The following is a 19,005-nucleotide window of genomic DNA, read 5'->3' as shown; positions in this document are numbered from 1 at the left end:
TCTTCGTGTATCTTTTGATTGAACCGTTGGATTGCCAAGCTGTAAAGTGTGCTGGAAAGCTGGTACTTCCATCTTCAAGATCTCCAAATTTGAGCTGGATCAGACGGTGAGAAGGCCTTCAATCGGGGGTGAACTTCTGACGGTTTGACTCTGAGCTGAAATCTGGTCTTCTATCCATTTTGTTAAGCTTTTTCCCTAAGTTTCTTGAAAAGAGTCTTGGAACTACAAATACTAGAAAAACGTAATAAAAGTACTTAAAAGCAATTAAAAACATAGAAAAAGTATTTCAAAACGATCCATAAAAGTGGTCAAAATATGGTGTTATCAAGTAGTCCCAAATTAGCGACGGATTTGCAACAAAATATATATAGAAAACATATCTTTATCAATTTTTATAGCAGTGATTAAAGTGTCTTAAATAACCCACTAATTTGCGACCGAAATGAGACTAACACCTGAAATTGTAACTGTTTGCTACCATTTAGCAACTACACTCGATTTTCAAAAACAATTCATCAATATAGAATCGTAAATATGTTAATTCTTAAGTTTTTACAATGATTTGAACTAATATATACACTGAATCATGATAATAGAGAAAAAAAGTTTTAAATTCGAAACTTTTCTACGTATGTTTGTATATTCTCATACCATGTAATAAGTATATATGTGTTTTATATAGAATGACTTTGAAAGATATAAATCTTTCAAAATTTACTTATCATATCTTAGTTTACTATTTAAAAATAGAGTTATAGTGTTAAAATTGAAAAAACAATGATTATAATATCATGTTTATGCTAATCTAAACTCTTAAAGTTAAGGGTTTAGGATATAGATTTGTCATTCATAAAAATAGTCACAAATTAGTCGCACTTTGTGATGATAGACAAGACTTTTTGGGTCTTAGGGCTATCAATCCCCTTGTCAAAGTAGCACAAAAGAGGTTGTCAATCCAAGAATGTAGTGATAGACACTAAGCTATGTGATCAGTTTCTCAATTCAAGTGAACAGGTGAGGTTTTGATTGCTAATGACAACTAAGAAATTAAAACAAGATTAATGACTAAACAAGTGATCAAACCAGAAGTAAGCAAATGACAAGTGATGTGAATATGAGATGATGGAAGCATCAGATTCTAGACATGATAGTTGGCTAGGGTGCTTTGGTGCTAAACTAAAAATGCTAATGACAATGATGAGACATTAATCAACTGATTTAGAACTCTAATCTAGATTAATCCTCTCATGAAGGCATTAACCTCTACACTAATCCATTTTCAAACCAAATCATCATTTGTGAAATATGAATCAGTGAGCATTAAGAAACAGTTTTAAAAGATCATCTAAGCAATTAACAAACATCATCTTGGCATTAAATGCAAAGATCTCTAACATAGCTATTTCAGGCATTTCCTCAAACACTTTTGGTGCATGAAATGCCTAAGATCTAGACCACATATGATGTGTATGGATCTAGCCTAGAGATCAGTTATTTAGAGAGATGAAATCATGAATCTAGCCCTAAGCATCCCTAATCTAACACTTTAGCACCCTAACCTACACATCTAGAACCTCATTAAGGTGACTACTCACTAATCATACTATTATCTCTTAAACCTTTGCAAGTTGAGAAGATTGGCATGATTAATGATGAGAAATGAAGATGGAAAAAATGGATGATGATGGATTTGCAGCTTTAAACACATAAATCTTTGATTCTCTCTTGATTCAAACTCAAAAAGGGAGATATTTCTATTCTTAAAGGAGTCTTTTACAAAAGAGGAAAAGAAACAAAAGAAATAAAGCTTGGTCCTTAGAGTAAAACCCTAAAAAAAAATGTATTTATAGTCCTCCCCTAGGTCTTTGGTCACCCGGGACAAACCGGGTGTTGACCAAGAGAGAAAACACTTCAAAACGCCAACACATCTACACCGAGGTTCACTTGGCCGATGTTTTACTCGATGTGGATGTGTTGTAAAGCCTGTCTTGTACGTGGATGCTAGCACTGGGGCCTGTAAAGTCGATGTCACGGCCGGTGTTGAAAGTATGGGTTCGACGATGGAGCTGGCACCGGCTTGCTTCTAGCCGATGTCTTGGCCGATGCTGTGAAATGGTTAGTTCGCTGGGTTAAGCACCAAGGTTCAATGTGCCGGTGTGGAGGCCGGTGTGGATGAACTGGTTAAAACAGAGCAAACTACACCGAGGTGCTCTTCTCCGATGTTGTGGTCGGTGCTGGAGTTTTAGCTGGAACGGGTGGAAATGCACCGGGCAGCTTTTCCTCCATGGTGTGCCCGGTGTTGCTGAACTGTTGAACGAGTGGAAAATAAATCGAGGTACCTTTGGTCGGTGTGGGAGTCGGTGTTGATCTTTAAGCACAGAACTCTCAAGGTAAGTTTCAACACCGAGCACAATCTTCCCGGTGTCAAGGAAACTCACCATACATAAACCGTCGAAACTTCCTGACCACTGTTCAGAATCCAGATTTTCCAGCTCCAGTAGACAGATAACTCACTCAACCCCAACTTTGTGGAAGAAACCATCAGCGCTGGGAAGTGGAAGGTTTCCTGGACGGCTCATCTCTGCAGTGCATTGAAACGATCAACAGGAAGCTCTTGGACCAGTGTTCACTCTGGAGACGATATCTTTCAGCAAATAGCACCAAACTGGATGAACTCAGATGTTCCGGAAAGAGAACTCAAAGATCTCGAATCTTAATGAAGACTCCGGCAACTGAATCAGACTGGAAAGGCATCGTCCCACGCAATCTTTGTTACTCATCGGATCGGTCTTGAAACTGTACCGAGACAGGTGCGTCTTACGGTGAGCCTAATTTTCTGCTCACAAATCTAAATATAATGATTCCACCTGTTCTAGATCCGTGACCTGATAATATCTAACTTATATGAAGACCCTGTAATCTGAATCGGACGTTAAGACTCCCCAGACAGGCGATCTTTCCAGACGTATGGGATTGCTCCAGACCGGATGCGAGACAGGTCTGTTTTCCGGTGGCCGTATCTCTCAGATCGCTGGTCCACATTCATCGATTCCAACTTTTCTGAAATCTAGACTCAATTATCTTGATACTTGATGAAGACACCGGAGGTTGAATCGCAGTGCAAGTCCTTCGTCTCACGCGATCAAAGTAGGGGTCTCGTCGGCACCAAACCATCCGTCCGAGTTGCTGTACACAGGTGAGGGTTCCTCCATGATCCCAGCTCCAAGTTGCTCCCAAAATCCTCCAAATGACCTGAGAATACTCCAAAAATTCAGGACACTCTAGGACCTAATGCAATTCTTAAACAAAGCTAGAACCAAAGACAAACTCTAATAAAACTAGCTAAATGTATGCATGTGACTCAATATTTGGACAAAAATGCAATCCTAAACATGACAAAATATGAGTATATCAACTCCCCCACACTTGTCCTTTGCTTGTCCTCAAGCAAAAAGGATCAAATGAAAGAAAGAGGTTGAATGCATTGGGAGTTCATATTTCCTTTGAGAGAAGTGACCTACCATACAAGGGCAAGGACTCATCCCACCCCACACTCTACTCAAAGTTTCCTCACTTGCTTACTTTTCACAATCATTCTTCTCTCACTAAGGGATTTACTTTTCATTTTCACACTCAAGTCTTGGAGTTCAAACTTTACACAGCTCTTTTGCACTTTCTATTGTAACCTCTAGCCTCTTTTTGTTTCTTTTTAAAACATTTGAGCTCTTTGGATTCTTTTATTTTCCTTTCACTTAGAGGCTAGACTCTTTCTTTCCAAAACTCTAGAGCTCACTTTCTTTGACTCAAAACTCCAAGACTGATTTCTTTTCTTCTTTTTGTTTTTTTTCTATCCCCTAGTTCTCACCACTCTCCTTTTTCTACTCATCTCTCCTTTTTCCACTCACCAACAAGTATTCCCCCACACTTAGTTCTTGCCAAATCTCTCAGCTCCTTGATGATCGAACTTAACACTCAATGAGACTTGCCCTTGTCGCCCTAAACCAAACACTTTCTGCTAAGTTTGGTCCAAGGTGGCCTCTCAATCACACACAAACAATTGGCTTGAAAGAAGGATGGGTTCAGGGTGAGGAAAACTGATATATTATGCAGATTCAGATATTTGAGCTAAGGAAGAGGATGGTAAAAACAGGATTCTAGCTCAAATATGTATATTGGTATCCACAAGCTTATTCAAACAATGCACCAAATGATAGTTTCAAGTCAAGTTCAAGGTTTTCACTTATTAGAGTTGAGTTCAATTCAAACTTGCTTCTCAGATTCAGATCATTTCAAGCTTTGCAAGCACAGAAATCATTTCACAAGCATATTTGGTTCAAATTCTCAAAGTGATGTACTCTCAAGGAAAAAACCTATCATTACTCAGCTGTGGAAATGGAAAAAGAACCTCACACCAACTCTGTTTACAAGGAGGGGACTGAACAGCCATTGATCAGAGAAGAAGACATCTTGCTCTCATGGTATCCTACACTTGATGATCTAAAGATGATGAACACAAAGAGTGATGGCTCACCATCAAAAGATAAGAGCATAGATACTGATCTTTCTTCTCAAGACTTTGATCTCACTCCTTGGGTTGATGATGATGGATCTCTGAAATATAAGCTGGATTGCAATGAGAAGCCAGGTCTGTTTGCTGAAGTGAGGGCATGTCTCACAAAGGAAATCTTTGATAAAGACCCAGATGGTATTCAAGAGCTGGTGGACAAAGGTCTCAAGATGGGATCTCGTGGACAAGGGTCTAATGGTTCCAAAAGGCAGCAACACAACTCAGCTTTCTTTCTCAGGCCATTGAAGTTCTGAAAAGGATCAGTACTTAACCTCACCCCAACTAAGAACATGTTTTGCAAAGTCAAACTTAGTGACCTTAAACAAAGTGCTCTTGGTAGACACCCCAAGCTTATCCTTTGTAAATATTATTTTTCATGCTTTCTTTTGCTGTTTTTAGGATGTTTTGATGTGTCTTGTGTAGTGTGTTCAGGTTACAGATGACCTGGTGTTCTTTGGCCTTAAGGAATGGTGGACAAGATGCAAGGAAATGCAAAATTTGGCTAAGTTCACAGTTTGCCATGACCATGAATCACTGCTTGAACAAGGCGTGGCATGAGGCTTTTTCTTGGATGCCAACCTTCGGTGATTTCCATAGGGAGATTGCCACGCCGAGAATTGAACCATGGCAAGTTGAATTTTGAATAGACCACCATTCGGCTTTTGCCACGAGAGGAATGCCACGGGTAGATTCAAGGCGTGGCAACATGTTTTAAGGCAGCAGAACCTTCGGCTTTTGCCATGGTCTCTTTGCCACGGTCACATCCAAACCGTGGCAATGTGTTAGAGGAAGAACAAAAGAATGCCACGGGCTGTCCAGAGGAGCTTCCAGACCGTGGCAACAGGGGGTGGCAAGAGGACCAATGCACAAAAACGAGCTCCAGCCCTCACTACAAGCACGTTCAGATCAGTGCAAGGAGCAGCATCAAAACTAAGACACCTCCAGTGATGTTTAGCCCCCTGAGATTCACAATTCCACTACTCCCTTCCATCAAAAAAAAATCTGGTAACACTCCAAACTCCTTGTACATATGCATCTAGTTCTTTATTTCTCATTTTGCATCTTTCTTGCTTTTGCCTTTCACTCCTCTCTTATGCTTTTATAACACAAGGGACTGTGTTAATTAAGTGTGGGGGAGGGATTTCGTGTTTACTAATCATGTTTATTCTGCTCTTATTTTCCTTTTCACTTTGAGTCTCATTTTGCATACATCTAAGTGCATATAAAAACCAAAAAAAAATGGAAAAATCTGAAATATTTTCACAAAAAAATGCTCATGTAGTTGCATTCACATTTTAGGTTGAGTTTAGTTTGCATTTTCATATAGGTTGCATCATATGCAAATGGGAGTAATGATAGATTTTTTCTTGAAGAGAGCATCATTTAAGAGCTTGGTCCCTTAAGGCATTGCAAAACTGGTATGAAATCAAGTGTGAACCATGCTTTGAACTGGTATCTCAATACTTTTGTGCTAGCTGAATCAAGTTTTGAATAGCCTCAACCTTGCTTAAGTGAGAACCCTTGAATTTGACATCTAATTATCATGTTTGTGCATATCATTGTGAATTCATGGGTACCACATACATATTTGAGCTTTCTTATCCCATTTTATCACTCTTGCTAGCTAAAATAGCTGATCTCTCATCTTGAGACAGTTCCCTGCCTTTAGCCAAACCTTTCTTTGAAGCTTAAACACCCTTCTTGTGTGCATGATTTGTGAGGCCTTGTTTCTAGTAGACTTGGTAAAAAGTGTTGGGTTTAGAGCGACAAAGATAGTGCTGCATGTAGATACTAGTCCAACATCAAGGGCTAGTCTAGGTTTAGGTGAAAGTGAGAGCATTGATTTTGAGTGTGTGAGCTGAAAAGAAAAAAATCTGAGTGATGAAAGTGGAAAGTACCGAATTGGTTAGGGGAATGAATGCTTAAATGAAAGAAAGTGAGTGTGTGCTGAAATGTAGAGCTCATGTGTTGAAATGAAAAAAGTCTCATAAAAAAAAAGAGAAAAGATTCAAAAAGAGGCTGAATTAAAGAAGAGCTTGTGTGTTAAAGAAAAGAAATTCACTAAGTGGTTGTTAAAGAAAGCATTCCCCTAAGAGATGAAATGAAGAGAGTGATGAGAGCTTATTGAGTTTCAAGGATAAAATGCCATTTGGGGTGAGTAGACTAGAGAAAGAATCTTGAGAGGTTTAAAGTTGAGTGTGAAAAGCATTTTGGGTGTGGGGTAGATGCAGTTCTATCTTTGTAATCCATTGCTTTTTTACCCTTAGCATTTTACTAAAGTCTACTAATTTTTGAGTGATCCCCTTGCATGGAATACCAGTTACTTGATTGAGATCATTTTAATCTCAAAACCCAGTCCCAAGCCAAATGAATTCACTTAATTTGGATGAACATGATCCACTTGAAACTTTAAATGAATGTCAAAAGGTTGAGGTTAGGAATGCTTGTGATGGTTTGTGCTTGAGTTTGGTTCATTTGGTGACAAGTATGGCTAATTTTTATGAGTAAACCAGTTTGCATTGCAGTCTAGAATTGGTAACTTGAACAATGAGCTTTGAATTCTTTTAATGATGATCTCTGTTTAAAGAAATATGAACTCCCATGCATTCAACCTCTCTCTCTAATTTGTTCTTGTTTGCTTGAGGACAAGCAAAGGACAAGTGTGGGGGAGTTGATATACTCATATTTTGTCATGTTTAGGATTGCATTTTTGTCCAAATATTGAGTCTCATGCATACATTTAGGTAGTTTTACATATATTTGTCTTTGCTTTCGTCTTTAGTTAGGGATTGCATTAGGTCCTAGAGTGTCCTGCATTTTTGGAGTGTTCTCAGGTCATTTGGAGACTTTTGGGAGCAACTTGGAGCTGGGATCATGGAGGAACCCTCACCTGTGTACAGCAACTCGGACAGATGGTTTGGTGCAGACAACACCCTCACTTTGATCGCGTGGGATGAAGGACTTGCAATGCGATTCAACCTCCGGTGTCTTCATCAAGAACCAAGAAGAATGAGTCTAGTTTCCGGAACTTTTAAAATCAGACGATTTGGATCCGTGAACTGTGAGATATTGCCATCAGAAGGAACACATGTCTCACGGCCCGATCAGGTCTTACGCGATGCGCCTCAAAGAACCGGTGGAACGGAGCCCTTGCCGACGTCATCTGAACCCGAACCTTTCATCAAAGTTGGAGATGATAGAGTCACGGTCCCAGAACAGGTCGAATCATTGGATTTGGAGTCGTGAGATGAGAGTTAAGAAAGGCGAGAGACATACATATCAGCCAGACGTCTAAGAGTGGATAAGGTGCTAAGTGTCATGATTTGACACGGTGATAATGCCACGGCCTTGAAGTACGGCCTTTGACCTGACCACGACAAGCAATGAAGATCTTTGACACGCCCATAATGTCATGGTCGGGATTTGACATGGTCTTGAAGCACGGCCTGATGTTTGGCCGTGGCAATCACCGAATCATCAACACCTTGCCGCGCCCAACATGACACGGTCCAGATCAAGAACGTGGTAATCCAAGAAGTTCATCACCCAAAACCAGAAAAGAAGAGACACGGCCACTAGACATGGTGTAAATCAAGCCATGGCAACCTTGATCATGAAGAATCTGTCCAAGAACTTTGATACTATCAGTTTGCCACGGTATGGCCAAGCATCATCTGACCTTGGCAAACCACGCCACTATCCATCAAAGCCGGGTCAGGATCCAGTTTTTCCTGGGCTGACCCGGTCCATTAGCACTTAGTATATATAGCTTTTTGGAAAAAAACCCTAAACATCTTATCTTTTATCTTAGTTTCTCTCTAATTTTCTTTCCTTTTTAGTGTAAAAACGTTTTTGATTAAGAGATATCTAAAGGATTACATCATTCTAAGCTGTTTCTTATCATCTCATCATCTCATTTCTGCTTCTAATCATATTAACATCATCTCTTGCAAAAGATTAGATGTGTTCTTCATGATTAGTGAGTAGTCATCTTTTAAGCTTCTAGGTGTGTAGATTAGGGTGCTTAGATGTTTGATTTATGATGCTTAGAGACTAGATTCTCATTTCATTTCCTTAGTTAGATGTTCCTAATGCTAGATCTTTGCACATCACTCTGGACTAGAGCTTAGGCAAATCTCCACCCACAAGGTGTTTGATGAAATGCCTGATTAAGCGTTTATGCATTAATGCCATGGGAGTGTTTGTTAATTGCATAAATGACATATTAGAACTGTTTCTTAATGCTCATTAGTTCATATTTCACAAATGGGAATTTGGTTTGAAAGTGGATTAGTGTAGAGATTAATGCCTTCATGAGAGGATTAGTCTAGATTAGAGTTCTAAGTTGAAATGTTTGAGATCATGTGATTGCCTGCTATGCCTTTCTGTGTAATATTCAGTCTTCTTGGTTGAGAGATTGTTTGGTCACTTATTAGGCTTGATGCATTATGGTTGTTGATTGCTTGATTATATCTAATGGTTGTTAGACTTGATTAAGTGATTAGCAAAGGGATTATTGTCATGGGAATGAATTAATCGGCTTTTGAAGTCTAGATTAAAGAGTAACTTGCATTGCATTATTGTTCTTAGCATCATGAATTGATATCTACAGCACCCTAATCAAAGATCACATCTAGAGGTTTATCTTTTATCATTTGCTTTATCACCACATTCTTGTTTAGCTTGCTTGCTTTGTTTAGTTCACTCATCATAGCTTGCTTGTTTCTTGCTTTATGCTTTCTTGTTACTTTGTTCACACCAAAACTCATCTTTTATTCAGCTTGACTTAAGAACTTGTCACATAAACTAGTGTCTAGCAAACACACATTTGGATTGATACCCTTTGTACTACAAGTGACATAAGGGATTGATAACCCATCTAAGACCTGAAAAATCTTAGTTATCAATTGGCGCCGTTGCCATATTGTGTGGGGATTGTTAGCATTAGTTTCTGATATAGTTTTTGAGATCAAGTTTATTTTGTTTTACTAATCAATTTTCAAGCTCTGTCTTTGTTTTCAGGTTTATGATCACAAGAAGCCAAGCCAGAAGACAAAGAGAAAGAGCTGTTCACTTGGAGAGGTTAGGAATGAATCAGCAAGTTGGGAATGAGCATCAGGCTCAAGAAGCTGATCACGGTCAAAGAGCTGGTAATGGGATTGGAATTCAAGATCAACAGGCTCAGGTCCATCAGAGACACGCTCATGGTAACCAGAACCAAGACCTACCTCAAGTTAACCAGCCACAACCCTTACCCAACCCACCCATACGTCATCAGCCTCCAGCAGTCTTTGTTGGTGAGAATGACCGAGCTTATGCATACCAGTATGGAGAAGGAACCAGGCCACCTCCTGTCTAAAACAACAACTTTGAGGTGAAGGCCTCTTTGATCAATATGGTTCAGAATCAGAAGTTCCATGGCTTACCTATGGAGCATCTGGATCAGTTTGACAGAGTTTGTGATCTCACTAAGATCAATGGGATATCTGAAGACAGCTTCTAACTGAGATTGTTCCCATTCAGCCTTGGAGATAAGGCACATCAGTGGGAAAAGAACCTCCCAAGAGGATCCATCCACACATGGGAGCAATGCAAGATTGCCTTTGTATACAAGTTCTTCTCAAGCTCAAGGACTGCAAAGCTAAGGAACCAGATTTCCAGCTTCACTCAACATTCTAATGAGACCTTCGGAGAAGCTTTGTACAGGTTTAGAAGCTACAGAAACAAGTGTCCACATCATGGCTTTTCAGAAGCCTCTCTCCTTAGCACTTTGTATAGAGGAGCTGTTCCTAAGATCAGGATTCAGTTGGACACAGCATCAAATGGAAATTTCTTGGCAAAAGAAATCAATGCATCTATGGAACTTGTTGAAAACTTAGCCATGAGCCAAGACACTTATGGGGAAGATTATGATATAAGCTATAGAGGAGAAGATTCTGGTAGACACCAAGGGCTGGAAGAGAAGATCAAAGTGCTGAATATCAAGCTTGACAAAGCCCTAGCTGCCACTCAAAAGCCAATTAACTATGTGAGTTAGGAGAAGAGATGCTTCACAAATACAAATGAAGAGGGTCTCACTCAAGAGGAGTTGCACTTCATTGGGAATCAAAACACAAGTTCAATGGTTACAACAACTTCAACAAACACCAGAACTTGTCCTATAGGAGCAACAATGTGGCCAACCCCCAAGACCAAATATACACTCCTCAAAGCTTTGTCCAACAGAACCAGTACCAAGGTAACTCCCAAGGTCAACATGGTCTTCAGCAACCAGCGGTTCAGAATCAAGGGAATAGCTTCAATAACCAACTCAGCTTCCAGCAACAAAGGCCACCACCTCCTGGTTTTGCCCCACCACCTGTTCAACAAAGTCCTGATTTCAATGTTGTTCTCCAACAGCTCTTAATAGGACAACAAAAGATGGTATCCGACCTGGAGACACTAGGAGCTGAAATAAAGGCTATTAAAAAGAACAAGGGCATCTGCACTTTTGATCCACAAGTATCTCTTCCAGGTAAAGCTCTTCAAAACTCAAAAGATTACTGCAATGCCATCTACTCCAATGATGACCACTCAGCTGCTGTGCAAGAAATAGAAGACCTTCTCTATGGTCAAGTCTCTAGTGAACCTGCACAAACTCATGTGGATGAGAATGCCATTATAGAGGATTGCATGGGCTTCTTACATGAACTCAATGAGGACATTGAGAATGAAAGTGTGGGGGCAGCTAGTTCAGTTTTTTCTGTTCAGCAAGGGAATGATTCAGTGTCTATTGAAACAAAGGAGCTGCCAACTGGTCAAGCAAAGCAACAAGATAGTGCCTCCACCTCTGAATCAACTCAGATGGAACCCACCTCCCTCCCAAAGCTAGGTAACCCAGGGAAGTTCACCATCTCTTGCACTCTTGGCAACTTTAAAGTGGAGAATGCTTTGTGTGATTCAGGCTCAAGTGTTAGTATAATGTCTAAGGAAATGATGGAGAAGCTAAAGGTAAAGTCTATAACTTCATACCCTTCTTCTATCACCTTTGGAGATTCCTACTCCAAGAAACCATATGGGTTTCTGGAAAACTATCCACTTCAGGTTTTGTGAATGCATAACTCCCACTGATTTTGTGATCATGAAGATGAAGAAGACCAAAGAGCTCCCCCTATTGCTTGGAACTTCATTTCTCAACATCACTGGTGCAATGATTGACTTTGATACTCAAACAGTAGTGCTTTCAAAGGTGAATAAGGATGTCTTTTACCCTGTTACACCTCCTTTGGCTGAATTTTGTGGATCAGTTGTTCAAGAGATAGAACCCCCTAAATTACTTGAGATGAAATATGTGGGAAGTGCTGGAATTCTGGGTGGATCCCAATCTCTCTCAGCTGTGGAAATGGAAAAAGAACCTCACACCAACTCTGTTTACAAGGATGGGACTGAACAGCCATTGATCAGAGAAGAAGACATCTTGCTCTCATGGTATCCTACACTTGATGATCTAAAGATGATGAACACAAAGAGTGATGGCTCACCATCAAAAGATTAGAGCATAGAACCTGATCTTTCTTCTCAAGACTTTGATCTCACTCCTTGGGTTGATGATGATGGATCTCTGTAATATAAGCTGGATTGCAATGGGAAGCCAGGTCTGTTTGCTGAAGTGAGGGCATGTCTCACAAAGGCCATCTTTGGTAAAGACCCAGATGGTATTCAAGAGCTGGTGGACAAAGGTCTCAAGATGGGATCTCGTGGACAAGGGTCTAATGGTTCCAAAAGGCAGCAACACAACTCAGCTTTCTTGCTCAGGCCATTGAAGTTCTGAAAAGGATCAGTACTCAACCTCACCCCAACTAAGAACATGTTTTGCAAAGTCAAACTTAGTGACCTTAAACAAAGTGCTCTTGGGAGACACCCCAAGCTTATCCTTTGTAAATATTCTTTTTCATGCTTTCTTTTGCTGTTTTTAGGATGTTTTGATGTGTCTTGTGGAGTGTGTTCAGGTTACAGATGACCTGGTGTTCTTTGGCCTTAAGGAATGGTGGACAAGATGCAAGGAAATGCAAAATTTGGCTAAGTTCACAGTTTGCCACGACCATGAATCACTGCTTGAACAAGGCGTGGCATGAGGCTTTTTCTTGGATGCCAACCTTCGGTGATTGCCATGGGGCGATTGCCACGCCGAGAATTGAACCGTGGCAAGTTGAATTTTGAATAGACCACCATTCGGCTTTTGCCACGAGAGGAATGCCACGGGTAGATTCAAGGCGTGGCAACATGTTTTAAGGCAGCAGAACCTTCAGCTTTTGCCATGGTCTCTTTGCCACGGTCACATCCAAACCGTGGTAATGTGTTAGAGGAAGAACAAAAGAATGCCACGGGCTGTCCAGAGGAGCTTCCAGACCGTGGCAACAGGGGTGGCAAGAGGACCAATGCACAAAAACGAGCTCCAGTCCTCACTACAAGCACGTTCAGATCAGTGCAAGGAGCAGTATCAAAACTAGGACACCTCCAGTGATGTTTAGCCCCCTGAGATTCACAATTCCACTACTCCCTTCCATCAAAAACAAATCTGGTAACACTCCAAACTCCTTGTACATATGCATCTAGTTCTTTATTTCTCATTTTGCATCTTTCTTGCTTTTGCCTTTCACTCCTCTCTTATGCTTTTATAACACAAGGGACTGTGTTAATTAAGTGTGGGGGAGGGATTTCGTGTTTACTAATCATGTTTATTCTGCTCTTATTTTCCTTTTCACTTTGAGTCTCATTTTGCATTCATCTAAGTGCATATAAAAACCAAAAAAAAAATGGAAAAATCTGAAAAATTTTCACAAAAAAATGCTCATGTAGTTGCATTCACATTTTAGGTTGAGTTTAGTTTGCATTTTCATATAGGTTGCATCATATGCAAATGGGAGTAATGATAGATTTTTTCTTGAAGAGAGCATCATTTTAAGAGCTTGGTCCCTTAAGGCATTGCAAAACTGGTATGAAATCAAGTGTGAACCATGCTTTGAACTGGTGTCTCAATACTTTTGTGCTAGCTGAATCAAGTTGTGAATAGCCTCAACCTTGCTTAAGTGAGAACCCTTGAATTTGACATCTAATTATCATGTTTGTGCATATCATTGTGAATTCATGGGTACCACATACATATTTGAGCTTTCTTATCCCATTTTATCACTCTTGCTGGCTCAAATAGCTGATCTCTCATCTTGAGACAGTTCCCTGCCTTTAGCCAAACCTTTCTTTGAAGCTTAAACACCCTTCTTGTGTGCATGATTTGTGAGGCCTTGTTTCTAGTAGACTTGGTAAAAAGTGTTGGGTTTAGAGCGACAAAGATAGTGCTGCATGTAGATACTAGTCCAACATCAAGGGCTAGTCTAGGTTTAGGTGAAAGTGAGAGCATTGATATTGAGTGTGTGAGCTGAAAAGAAAAAAATCTGAGTGATGAAAGTGGAAAGTACCGGATTGGTTAGGGGAATGAATGCTTAAATGAAAGAAAGTGAGTGTGTGCTGAAATGTAGAGCTCATGTGTTGAAATGAAAAGAGTCTCATAAAAAAAAAAGAGAAAAGATTCAAAAAGAGGCTGAATTAAAGAAGAGCTTGTGTGTTAAAGAAAAGAAATTCACTAAGTGGTTGTTAAAGAAAGCATTCCCCTAAGAGATGAAATGAAGAGAGTGATGAGAGCTGATTGAGTGTCAAGGATAAAATGCCATTTGGGGTGAGTAGACTAGAGAAAGAATCTTGAGAGGTTTAAAGTTGAGTGTGAAAAGCATTTTGGGTGTGGGGTAGATGCAGTTCTATCTTTGTATGCATCCATTGCTTTTTTAACCTTAGCATTTTACCAAAGTCTACTAATTTTTTAGTGATCCCCTTGCATGGAATACCAGTTACTTGATTGAGATCATTTTAATCTCAAAACCCAGTCCCAAGCCAAATGAATTCACTTGATTTGGATGAACATGATCCACTTGAAACTTTAAATGAATGTCAAAAGGTTGAGGTTAGGAATGCTTGTGATGGTTTGTGCTTGAGTTTGGTTCATTTGGTGACAAGTATGGCTACTTTTAAGAGTAAGCCAGTTTGCATTGCAGTCTAGAATTGGTAACTTGAACAATGAGCTTTGAATTCTTTTAATGATGATCTCTCTTTAACAAAATATGAACTCCCATGCATTCAACCTCTCTCTCTCATTTGTTCTTGTTTGCTTGAGGACAAGCAAAGGACAAGTGTGGGGGAGTTGATATACTCATATTTTGTCATGTTTAGGATTGCATTTTTGTCCAAATATTGAGTCTTATGCATACATTTAGGTAGTTTTACATATATTTGTCTTTGCTTTTGTCTTTAGTTAGGAATTTCATTAGGTCCTAGAGTGTCCTGAATTTTTGGAGTGTTCTCAGGTCATTTGGAGACTTTTGGGAGCAACTTGGAGCTGGGATCATGGAGGAACCCTCACCTGTGTACAGCAACTCGGACAGATGGTTTGGTGCAGACAAAATCCTTACTTTGATCGCGTGGGATGAAGGACTTGCAATGCGATTCAACCTCCGGTGTCTTTATCAAGAATGAAGAGGAATGAGTCTAGTTTCCGGAACTCTTGAAATCAGACGATTTGGAGCCGTGAACTGGGAGATATTGCCATCAGAAGGAACACATGTCTCACGGCCCGATCAGGTCTTACGCGATGCGCCTCAAAGAACCGGTGGAACGGAGCCCTTGCCGACGTCATCTGAACCCGAACCTTTCATCAAAGTTGGAGATATAGAGTCACGGTCCCAGAACAGGTCGAATCATTGGATTTGGAGTCGTGAGATGAGAGTTAAGAAAGGCGAGAGACATACATATCAGCCAGACGTCTAAGAATGGATAAGGTGCTAAGTGTCATGATTTGACACGGTGATAATGCCACGGCCTGAGCTTGGCCGTGGTATAATATGACAACTCTCGGGATTTGACATGGTGTTGAAGCACGGCCTTGGACCTGACCACGACAAGCAATGAAGATCTTTGACACGCCCATAATGTCATGGTCGGGATTTGACATGGTCTTGAAGCACGGCCTGATGTTTGGCCGTGGCAATCACCGAATCATCAACACCTTGCCACGCCCAACATGACACGGTCCAGATCAAGAACGTGGCAATCCAAGAAGTTCATCACCCAAACCCAGAAAAGAAGAGACACGGCCACTAGACATGGTGTAAATCAAGCCATGGCAACCTTGATCATGAAGAATCTGTCCAGGAACTTTGACACTATCAGTTTGCCACGGTCTGGCTAAGCATCATCTGACCGTGGCAAACCACGCCACTATCCATCAAAGCCGGGTCAGGATCCAGTTTTTCCTGGGCTGACCCGGTCCATTAGCACTTAGTATATATAGCTTTTTGGAAAAAAACCTTAAACATCTTATCTTCTATCTTAGTTTCTATCTAATTTTCTTTCCTTTTTAGTGTAAAAACGTGATTAAGAGATATCTGAAGGATTACATCATTCTAAGCTGTTTCTAATCATCTCATCATCTCATTTCTGCTTCTAATCATGATTAACATCATCTCTTGCAAAAGATTAGATGTGTTCTTCATGATTAGTGAGTAGTCATCCTTTAAGCTTCTAGGTGTGTAGATTAGGGTGCTTAGATGTTTGATTTATGATGCTTAGGGACTAGATTCTCATTTCATTTCCTTAGTTAGCTGTTCCTAATGCTAGATCTTTGCACATCACTCTGGTCTAGAGCTTAGGCAAATTGATAGTAGGAATTTTTCAATCCTTGATCAATTCCTCAACTACTCATGTCATTGTAGCACTTGAGGTATCAATCCAAATGGAGAGATTCTAGACACTAAGACTATGAGGATCAATTCTTAATCCAAGTCTAATAAGCAGATGAGTTGGTAACCAAGATTATCTAAAAGCATATAATAAAACTAGCAAGAACAAACAGTAATTAAGAATTAAACAAGCAAGAGAAACTAAACAAACACTCAAATTCAAATAAAAAGAAAGCTAAACCTCTAGATGTGATCATTGATCAGGGTGCTTTAAATGTGAATACATGATGCTAAGCAAACAATGTAACACTTGCAAATATTTAGTCTAGACTTCCAATTCAGATTAATTCATTCTCATGACAGAAATCCATTTGTTAATTACCAATTCAAGACTAATTCCCATTAGATGAATAAACAATCAACAAGCATAAGGGTCCAAGTCTAAAATGACCAGACAGCCTCTTTGTGCATCAAAATAAGAGCTAAGAAAGACTGAATCTTATACAGAAAGATAAAGCAAGCATCACATGATCTCAAATTCCAATTAACTTAGAACTCTAATCTAGATTAATCCTCTCATGAAGGCACTAACCTCTACACTAATCCATTTTCAAACCAAATCATCATTTGTGAAATATGAAACAATGAGCATTAAGAAACAGTTCTAATATGTCATTCATGCATTTAACAATCATTCCCATGACATTAATGCATAAACCCTTAGTTAGCTTTCATTCAGGCATTTCATCAAACACTTTTGGTGCATGAAATGCCTATGAACCCAGATTTCACTTTCCCAAGGAAATCTGGCATTAGGAGCAGCTAACTAAGGAAATGGAATGAGAATCTAAACCCTAAACATGACCAATCAAACATCTAAGCACCCTAATCTACACACCTAGAAGTTTAAAAGATGACTACTCACTAATCATGAAGAACACATCTAATCTTTTGCAAGAGATGATGTTAATCATGATTAGAAGTAGAAATGAGATGATGAGATGATAAGAAACAGACTTGGAATGATCAAATCCCTTCAGATATCTCTTAATCAAAAACGTTTTACACTAAAAAGGAAAGAAAACTAGAGAGAAAACTAAGTAGAAGATAACATGTCTAGGGTTTTTTCTCCAAAAAGCTATGTATACTAAGTGCTAATGAACCGGGTCAGCCCGGAACAAACCGGGTCCTGACCCGGCTTTAGTGGGTAAAGTGGAATTACTGCGGGTTGGTCCAGTGTCTCCCAGGTAGCACGCCCAAGTCGCAGTAAATGAAGAACTTGTCTTGTGAGACTTAAATCGCTTTGTCTTAGCCGCACGCCCAAGTAGGAGTGTTTTGCGAGTCTTGCTGCGGCTTAATCTTCTTCTTCTTCAACTCGCAGGACCAAGGAGGTTTCTGGGGAATGTACATGTGCGACTTGGTCATCCCTAGTCCCAGGTCGCAGGCTCAAGTCGGAGTAAATTGCGAATGATCATGCGGCTTGGTTCCAGTGTTTCCCAGGTAGCATGCCCAAGTCGCAGTATTGTGGACTTAGCAATTTTCTTGCTCGGGGGCCTCAGACCTCATCCATTGATAGCTTACCCGCACTTCTCAACTCGCAGCATCAATTTCCAGGCATTCGTCTTCAGGCTTGCGAGTTAACTAAGTCGCAAGACCATCTCGCAGCATTCAGAGCAGCTTGGACCACTTCGTATTCCGGAGAGTTTAACTTCTAAGATAATTGTCTGAATTGAGTGATTTTGGTTGCAGATGACAGAGGGCTCATTTATCCCCAACTTTGGTGAAGGAATCCTCGGTGCTTGGGAAGTGGAAGGCTTCCTGGAGGGAACATCTTTGCAGTGCATTTACACGACCAGAGAGAGGCGTCTAGACATGTGTCCATTCCGGAGACCGTATCTTCCTGCTCATAGCTCCGAATCGAATGCTCTTGGACGTTCTGGAAATAAGACTCAATTGTCTCTGATTCTCATGAAGACCCCGGAAACTGAATCGGCCTGGAAGTACACCGTCCTTCGCATTCTTCAGAACTGATCTGCTTGGTCCGGAACAGCTGCGAGACAGGGGTTCCTTCCGACGAGCTTAACTCTCTGCTCACGCGTCCGAATTCCACGATTCTGCTTGATATGAGACCGTGATCCTATCCTCTCCAACTTCAATGCAGTACCCGACATCTGAATCGGACCGGAAGGTTCCCCGGACAGGCGATCATTCAGGAATATCGGATTGCTCTGGAATGAGTGCGAGACCTGTTCGTCTTACGATTACCATATCTTTCAGATCCGTGGTCCAAATTCCTTGATTCCAACTGTTATGAACTCTTGACTCAATTATCTCCAACTTTTATGAAGACTCCGATAGCTAAATCTGACCGGAAGGTTCCCCGGACAGGCGATTTCGGAAACGTGTCTGCACCCGGAGATTTTGGCCGAGAGACTTGACCGCGGTACGTGTTTTTGGCCGAGAAAGCTACCCGCGGGAAGGATTTTGGCCGAGAATCTTCGGCCATCAGTACATCATTTTGCCGAGAAACCCAAAATTGCTCCTTTTCACCATTTTGATCATTTCAACTCCATTTCTTCATCTGAATCACATCCTCCACTCCAAATAGGCTCCAAAAGCACCTGTTTAACACTCCAAACCATGCAAAACTCTCTTGGGCCTAATGCAATCTCC

The 19,005-nt window shown here is 40.5% G+C and overlaps 1 non-coding gene and 1 pseudogene across 1 annotated transcript; both read right to left on the bottom strand.

The window, feature by feature from the left end:
- The window catches only part of LOC112089121, a 112,674-nt pseudogene that overhangs the window by 9,431 nt on the left and 84,238 nt on the right, over positions 1-19,005 (bottom strand).
- LOC112089570 lies at positions 10,206-10,312 on the bottom strand. Its single transcript, XR_002901205.1, has one exon. It is a non-coding gene; the product is annotated as a small nucleolar RNA R71 (small nucleolar RNA).

Source organism: Eutrema salsugineum, unplaced genomic scaffold, assembly GCF_000478725.1.
Source record: "Eutrema salsugineum unplaced genomic scaffold, Eutsalg1_0 scaffold_12, whole genome shotgun sequence".
Lineage (NCBI taxonomy): Eukaryota > Viridiplantae > Streptophyta > Magnoliopsida > Brassicales > Brassicaceae > Eutrema > Eutrema salsugineum.
This window is presented reverse-complemented; position numbering and strand designations above follow the sequence as displayed.